Genomic DNA, 9,474 nt, shown 5'->3' with positions numbered 1-9,474 from the left:
GCTCGATATCTCAACACGGATCACCAATTTGTCTAAAGGAAATTTGTAGGTCGAGTTCCAAAATACAATTTGTCAAGCGATGTCAGAGAAATTCCAAAGATTTTATCCCTAAAAAATCTTTACACTATCTACAATCGTGCATTCATGCATGCAATCTACTACAATGAATAAACTTCCAAAGTGCATATCTCCCATATACTTGCCTGGTTGGCTACCAAACTTGGCAGGGATCTTTATTAAGTATGAAAGTCCACTTAAGCATGTTGTCCATCTTTCAAAACCCTTCAATTAACATTAGCTTTCAAAATACCAAAACTATAAAAAATTGCTAACCATAATAATCTACTTTATGACTTGTATACACACTACTTACAACATCTGTATTTACATGAATCTACACATTTATTTCTTGGGATGGAACCCATTAATCCTACTTTTATGAGCTGTCCCATCTAGATCTTGTAACAAATAAGTATCATTTTCAAACTTCTGCTTGATCATAAATGGTTCTTCCCATTGGACTCAAAATATACTTTGAAAAGTAGAATCCAAACTATTGTCATACCCCATGACTAGCATTCCCTTATCAAGTTCCTTCCTCCTCAATTTTGTATTGAACCATTCCCTTATTTTCAAAATTTTCATCTCATAACATTCCATTGCTTGCTACCTACTTAATAACATATGCAATTCCGGTCCTCACTCCAATGGTATTCCAAACTTGTACCATGTATCCTCCATAAAAAATTGAACTACATCATTTTTCTTATATTTTCAACTAGATTTTGCTTTAGTCCATTTAGTCATTTAATCAAATGGGACTTTCTATCTTAGTACCAAGCAAAGATCAAATGAAATTCAAACCCTATTTCTCAAATGGACCATAGGCAACAATACCTTTAGTAGGTTCTGAGATCAACACCCTCTTATAGCAAATGACTAACAAGCATGAAAACTTTTATAACAATGAGCAACATTAGCACTCAAACTAGGACAAGTAAGTCATGCTAATAGAATTTTTCTTTTGGTCAGCGCAAATCCAAAGTGACCTCCACATCCTTCCTCATGACAAGGAGATAAATGAGTAGGGATTTCAGAATTGTCCAATACTCTTCTCAATACATTATCAACCCCTCTCATATGTAGCTGGTCATCTATAAGCATGTATAAGTTGGCCTTTCTAACGATTGCATACCTTTTACACTTATATATCAGGGATTTAAGCTTGCCAGATTTTAGGAACTCTTCAATGAAATGAAGGTTTTCCCTACTTTCATATCTAGGACTCTCTACCCTCATGACATCAACATAATTTGAAATAACATTTTTAGCCAAATCATGAGTTCTAATGTTAATTTCCTTACCAATATGCCAATTTATAAATTTTGCAAGTGCTAAAACAACCCCTTTATCTTGAACAACCAATTTCTCAATATTTCTTTATTTGAATCGAGTGCTAGCTTACTACGTACTTTAACCTCAACGTTGAGTTCCCTATCATTAGGATAGTTATTGAAATAGAGCCCTTCACTTTGGAAATAATTGAAAAAGTGGATCAAAGGACCAATGTAGCTAGAGATATCAAACCCACAAGACCACACTACTGAGATGCATTACTTAGTCTATTCTTAAACCCTATGATTGGGAGACTACAAGTATATGCCTTTTGGGAAGAAATGGAGATGTGTGCAATCCTTCCTATCATTGCATTGGGATATTCCACTAGGAATTGTGGACACATGAGTAGGGGTTCACATCTTCAGTCAGGTAGTGTTACAAGCGTAGGAAATCCACCTTCGGAAACTATAAATTTAATGTCATGTTTGCTAATAGAATAAATGTTAGATCGTTCGATGTTATAGGTATTAGATTCTCAATGAACTTCATTGTCATGAGGGGAGTGGACTATGACATCCTACTTGGTGGCTCCTCGATAAGAATTGCATGAGAAATCAAGGATTGGGGTAGTATCTTAATTTTCTTCAAAAGTTACACATAAGCTATGAGGATTAAGATGGATACCTGCAAGACCTCACCATTCAACCTCGACCATCTCTACCTTGTTGAAAGGAAATAATAATAAGACCACACCAAAAAATTGATTGCTCACAAAATGTATGCCCTGTCCTAATGATGAGCAAGATTGGATACATATACCTACTACCATTGGCTTGCCTTTCTCAAATGATGATGATGATGATGATTATGAGCAACGATCGGCCACCATAGTCAGTCATGTTGAAGAGCAAAGAAAGACAACAAACACCATAGATCAACACCTTTCTTAGATGGCAAGGATGATTATGAACAAGTTTCCCATTACAGCCATTCATGTTGAAAATTAAAGAAAAATGAGTGTCATAGACCAATAGCTACTATCAATCTTGATGTCTTTGATTGAGAAAAGTGTGAAAACAGCTCATAGAAGCTCAATGATGGAAACGGACCAAAGTACATGATCTAAACCTTCTCTACAATTGGGCCCTTCTTGAGAACAACATCAAGTTGAAAGAATAGGCAATGATAGATGATGAGTTTTCTAATGCAAAAAACATGAAAAGTGCATGCACTCATCATGAATCAGGGGACGAAGCCTCAACCATCATAGGACTCAAAACAATCCACTATGACACTAATGGGCATGCAATTTTAAACAAATCATTGTTGAATCTAAACCTTAGGAAATATATATGTTACTTATCGATGGAGTAAATAGGATGGATTGTGATAAAACTTGGCTAAAATCCTTGAAAATACTAGATTATGTGCAAGAAAGAAACATTTAAGTGAATCTAATAACCTTATATGAAATCTAGATTGCTTCTAAGCTATGATCACTAGGAGAAACACTCTCATCCAATGAGGGCCACAACTTTAACTTCCAGTGGAAAGTCAACTCGAATAGCAAACCACAAATCTCTTTGCGATCTAAGACCTAACACATAAAGCAAGATCTTCCAGTCCACCTGTGGTGTAAAAGGTTGAAGGAGGAGGAAAGAAAGATTGCAAAAGGTACCAATTCTAAGAACAAAAGAAAGCTTAAGATCTCCCTAAATCCTTTACTAAATTCAAAAAAGGAGATCAAATAGTGGTGTTTCTTAGGGCAAGGTCCAACCAAAGTCAAATAAATTGTTTTAAGTGTTTAGGTGAGAATCCTTGACCCATTTTCATTTGTAATAGCCTTATTAAAGAAAAGGGGTCTAATCTTGTGAGTCTCTTGCAAGATTTCAAGGATGTGTTTGCCTAATCATTCAAGGAACTTAAGGGAATAGACCCTAGCATCATCACCCATAATATCCCCATGCCAAATGTGGTGCCTGTCAAATAACAACCCTATGTGATGAATCCTAACATGCTAATGTAGTTAAGGAGGAGATCAACAAAATCTTGAATGCTAGATTTATCTACTAAATTGAGCACATGGACATGATTTTCCCTGTTATTATCTTACTAAAGAAAAAGGGAAATTTTAGAGCGTATGTAAATTACAAAAAAGTCAATGTAGTAACAAAGAGAGATAATAATGTGTTGCTCTACATTGAGCACATGTTGAAAAGAGTCATAGAAAAGAAAGCCTACAACTTCTTGATGGATTTTTAGGTTACAACCAAGTGGAAGTTCATCTAAATCATAGGCACAAAAGAGCTTTTCCCACTTAATGGAGTGTAATTATATATAGTAATGCCTTTTGGTCTAACCAATCCTCTTGCCACTTTTCAATGGCTTAATGGTTATAATTTTTAAAGATATACTCCGAAAATGGTTGGAAGCATTCATTGTTGATCTCTACATACATATAAACTAGATATAACATCATAAAAAGCTTTGAGTATTCTTTGAGTGTGGTGTATGAAGTATGATCTCTCTTTCAACCCCTTAAAAAGCCAGTTCTATTTTAAACATGGATATATTCTAGGGAATGTAGTATTAAAAAGCGGTATTGCAATAGACTTTTCAATTGTTGGAGTCATTCTAGAATTGCCACCACTAAGGAACTATAAGGAGCTCAATGCTTTCTCAGCCACATGGATATTATTGATGGTTTACTAAAATATGCACTTGCAATATAAGTTGTTGATAATTTTTTAATGGACCAAAGAATACCGATGTGCCTATGAATCACTAAACAAGACTCTAACCACATCACCAATTCTATTGGCCTTAGATTGGAACATAATCTTCCATGTGTTGATGCCTCAAGATTACCATTGCAGTAGTGTTATATTAACTTATAGAGCATAAATTGGACCACCAAGTGAGCTTTGCTGGCAATCAACTCACACACACTAAAATGAACTAATCTACCATTGAGAGGGAGGGATTGGTGATGGTGTTTTTGGTGAAGAAATTTGATCATTATTTACTAGCAATGCCATTCACTTTCTTTGTGGTTCACCAGGCTCTGCTATACCTTGTCAATGAGCCATATGCTACTAGCTACATAGCCGAATGGGTGCTACTTCTTGAGTTTGATTTCTCAATTATATTACTAAAAGTAAAGGAACATTATATGGGGGATCATTTTTCTCAGATACCCAAAAGGGAGCCAATAGAAAATGAATCATGGATGACCTTTTTGATACACCTTTGTTTAAAATCTCTAAAGCAAAGGATCTCTTTAAAGCTGACCTCACTTCCTATTGGATTGATGATTTTACTAAGATATTGGAAAATGGAATACTTGATTGACCAATAAAAAGAGTTCAACTTCAAACAAAGCACATTCCTATCAATTGATTATTGGACAATGGTATCGGTTAGGCCAAGATGGCATGCTAAGAAATTTCATCTATAAGCATGAGATGCACAAAGTTTTGATTGAAGCGCAAGTAGGAACTGTGGGGGGTCATTTTGATGGAGACTCCATCCATGTATTGGAAGATCTTGTAGTCCCAATTCTGGTGGCCAATCCTATTCTGTAATGCTGCAAGGTTTATAAAGCATTGTAATGAATACCAATGTACAAAAGCTCTGATAAAAAAGTACAAGATGGAGCTAACAATGGTAATTGTGCAACAAACCATTTGAAAGGTGGGGAATAGATTTTGTGGGTCCTATAAGTCATGTAACTAAATATTCACAAGCTAGATCATTGCTATTGATGCCTAACTAAATGGGTTGAGGATAGAGCCATACAAAATAATGACACATGAACAACAACAAAAATCGTATGGGAGCAGGTGTGCTCATGGTTTGGCCACCCCATTGAGATTGGAAGTGATCAAGGTATGCACTTCATTAATAAGGTGATTGTGGCTAACATTCACAATCATATATAAAAAATCCTCCCCATAATACTCACAAGAAAATAGTGAAGATGAAGCTATTAAACAATAGTGCTAAATGTCCTAACCAAAAAAGTATTTACTTCGCAAAGTGACTAGGACAATAAACTTGTAGTAGCACTATGAGCATATCACATAGCCTACAAGACTATGACTAGTCAAACCAACTTTACATTGATCTATGATATTGATGCAACCATGTCACTCACATTTTTTCTCCCTAGCTTGATATTGTCTAGTGGAAAGGCCAAGAGGCTTATACTAACCATACTATAGAATTAGAATGATTATCTGAAACCTGATTTCTAGCAACACATGCTCTTATGTGTGAAAAACCATAATGAAAGGGCTAGTTTGACAAACATATCAAATAATGAGATTTTGAGAAGGGTGACCTTGTGTTGCTATAATCCATCAAGGGACATAATCAAAATATGAAATTTCAAGATCTAGGCCATTTTTGAGTATGTGCAATTAGTAGAACTAGCAATGCTGAGATTGAAACATTGGATGATGAAGGCATATGCTTCTTCAATGGGAGTCAAATCAAGAAATATTATCCACTAGCACATTCGCTACACGAATTCCCAATAGCACTATTTCCTATTGTTGTATAGGCTATTGGAATCACTAAGCTCAACCCTGAAGATGAGAATCCCATACCCACTGCTTATTTGACAGTCTTACTAATAGGAAGAAAATCCCATATGGTTAATGGCATGATCGACGAAGGTGTTGATTGTACCATTATACCATATAAGGATAAGATGAGCAGGGCAACAACTACTAACTCTGACAACTATAAAGGTGAATCCTTATGAAGGAACTTCTCACACACAATCATGTTCATTGTCAAGACTGTAACTCTACCCCAAGCTGTACCCACTATCTTCTATGTCTTTCCTAACACCAAAGGAGTTGATAATGAGGTATTATTGGGATGCTAATTAAAATGACTAACTAAGTGTATAGTCAACCTTGAAATGCAAGGCATCCACCTAGACTTACCCAACATCAAGATCATGACAACCTTCAACAAGGGTGCTAGTGCTTTAATTGAGAAAGTACTGTCATTGATTCCTTCAACATCTCCCAATTTACCTCTCAAAGAGAGTAATGATACTCTCCTCACACTAATTTGCTCAAGTTTAAGTAGACCATAGAAAATTCATTAGTCGTCTACCTAAATCTAATATAAACCACAAATAATGAATTCCAAAACATAAAAAGGGACATCTCCACTCACTTGCTCACCACTCAACAATGCCAACTTCATAACCCCGATATGAATAAATGGGTTCCTAAGGCTCTACTGAAGGCCTTGCATATACAACTCAAGAGCTTTTCATGTTGAAAGGCTACTGTATGAGATTTTCTATAAACTAAATCAAGATGCGGGACATCTAAATCTTGATAAATGTAAGATAGCAAGGGATAAAGTGATACTCTTTGTCATGAAGTATTTGCTAATGGAATTTCACCTAAACCTAGTAAAGTCAAGGCTTTGCTTCTTGATTCTTCAAAAAATATAAAAGAGTTGATAAGCTTTCTTAAAAAATTGAGATATCTATCAAGGCCTTTTCATATGCTAGATGAATATGTCTATCCTTTATAGAAAGCAATTCAAAAATATCCTTTAGTTTGGACACAAATCGAAGAAGATGCGTTCCTACAGATAAATAAAAAGTCGAGTAATTTTGCTAGTTCTTGTGCCTCCTAATTGCGATGAACCTTTTTTCATTGGCATTATCATTGGAAAGAATGCTATTAGAGTTATTTTAATGCAGAAAGGGAAGGAAATGTCTTATAGGCAACTTGTGTTTTACATGAGTAGATCTATTGGAGCAACTAAAAAGGCCTAGATGGATGAAGTGTTGCTAGTATGGGGGCTAGTATATAAAGTTAAAAGATGGAAATCATATTTGATTCAAAAACCATTTGTAGTACTTACTAGTTTTGAGTTACTACTGTAGTTTTGCGGTTTGTTGAAAATGCCCCAAGAGTAATAAATGACTATTGGTTCGACATGAATTTGAATTTACTTGTGTGAAAGAGGATACTATAAGAGCTAACTTAGTTGACATTTTGACCTATAAAGAGCCTATTGAAAGTGTAGCTATTGTAAAAAGAAAGTTGATCTTGGATCCTTGAATTCATGAGGAAATGATGGGTAAAGGCACCACTTTATTTTTTGACAGTAGCTATAGAAGAATGCTAAAAAAGAGAGGTTTGGGATTTTCCATTTTGAATTATGAAGTTCATGTCTAGACGTTCTTTTAGCCAAGTGATTAGTCATTTCTCCTTGCATGCACCTAGAGATATTGATTTATATGTCTTTAACTCAAGTACTACTCATTTTTCAATACAAATTGCACGGAGGGAGCCCGTCTATATCCGACGCCTCAATAAATAGGCGTGACAAAATATAGGCGTCATGCCTAAGGTATGCGCCCATCAAAATATAATCAATAAATCGAATACTCGCTATCCTCCAATGCTTTCCTCCGCCACTGTTGCTATCTCTACACATCAACTGAAGCATTCACAATCGTTAGTAAAATAATACAATTAAACAGACAAAAGTGAATACCTAGCAGTTTTCAGCTACATAAATAAATCAACTGGTTAGAAATAAATCCTAACCTTAATTTATTACGAGTGTGCACTCTAAACTCATAAACGTTTATTAATTTAATATGCATTTTGCGGAATCACCCGCTATGGAATCACCCATGTACACACTAAATTAATGAAACGCCCGAAAAGGACAGGCGTCCCCATCAACTTCTCACATAAAGAATCCACTTTGTGTATGAGCCCCGGTCATCAAAGTTTACGGAATCCACCGTAAAACCTCACGGAATCCACCATGGCACGGAATCCACTGTGAAATATGCCTCCTGGCATCAATTGCACCCTTTCCCCATAATAGACCTCACCATGATCCCTTATAGCTTTGAGAAAACAACAATCACTGAGGAAGCCTCCCACCCCCCTCCCCCCAAGACATAGTGAAAAACAAGACTATCCCAATCATGCTTGATATGAAAGAGGAGGGGATAGGGCCATTCTCTTATGCTACAAGTGTGGTTGAGTACATAATGTCTTTGGGAGGGCGACACCAAGTGTTACTTCATTTTCTTTAGAATATGAGCATTATACAGAGAGTGGAGGAGATCCCATTTTTATATGATGGTAGTGTGGTATACAAGCTTCCACTAATAGTGAACAATATGCATCCTATGGAGGGTATAGAGCAGAGTACAATGACCTTTTCTAGGTAAAACCCATGTCAACATTGATGGCATTCCTTGGTACTCTTCACTAAAGCAAATGCATTGGAGAACTAGAGTGTCCAAATAAAAATTGTGATGACCACTCAATTTCTAGATCACCAAGTCAGGTGGCAAGGACATGTATAAGACTCTTCATTTGCAAAGTCATTAAAAGGATTATTGGATAGCATGACCTCGATTTTGTATCCTATTATGAATAAATTATAATAATTAAATCCCATAACATGCCATATAAGAAAATTTAATACCAACATATTGGCTGTCAAAAACTGATAGTCTCAAAAGCCTTGGATGCTTCTATTGTAACCATCCCCCCATCCTGCTCTCCAAGTGTGAACGTATAGTCTATTATGTGATATCAGAAAGCACAATGCCAAGAATTTTCATCCATTAGGGCACAAAACTATGAGGTGCAAAGAGGCATGTGTGAGCTAATGTCAAAGAGGTGCAAAAGACCGTAGAGAAAATGGTAAGAGACTTTAGTGTAATTGAATCTCGACACTTGCAAATGACTATGGCTTTAGAAGTCTAGTGATAAGTGCCCTGGTTTGTGAGCAAGGTGTTTCCATGTCTAATATTGAACTATAAACAATGCTCAAGGAACTCAAACCACTCATTTAGAGGAACATGTAATATATTATTCCATTCAGGATACTAGCCATACTATAAATATCCTTAAAAAGCCATGCATATGATATTCAATATTCCATGCATGTAGGTTCCAACACATGGTCTATGCAACATGTGCTGAGAACGATCAAGGGATGAAATCTCGTCTTCTAAAGTTAAGCAACCTTCTGCATATAGAATTTTCCATGGTATCCTATGTCCAAGGTTGGTTGTTAATAATGACAACATGTGCTTTATATTCAAAATGTCAATGACTAGGCCAA

Source organism: Lygodium microphyllum, chromosome 3, assembly GCF_053477565.2.
Source record: "Lygodium microphyllum isolate KBCC chromosome 3, Lygodium_microphyllum_v1.1.10, whole genome shotgun sequence".
NCBI lineage: Eukaryota > Viridiplantae > Streptophyta > Polypodiopsida > Schizaeales > Lygodiaceae > Lygodium > Lygodium microphyllum.
This window is presented reverse-complemented; position numbering follows the sequence as displayed.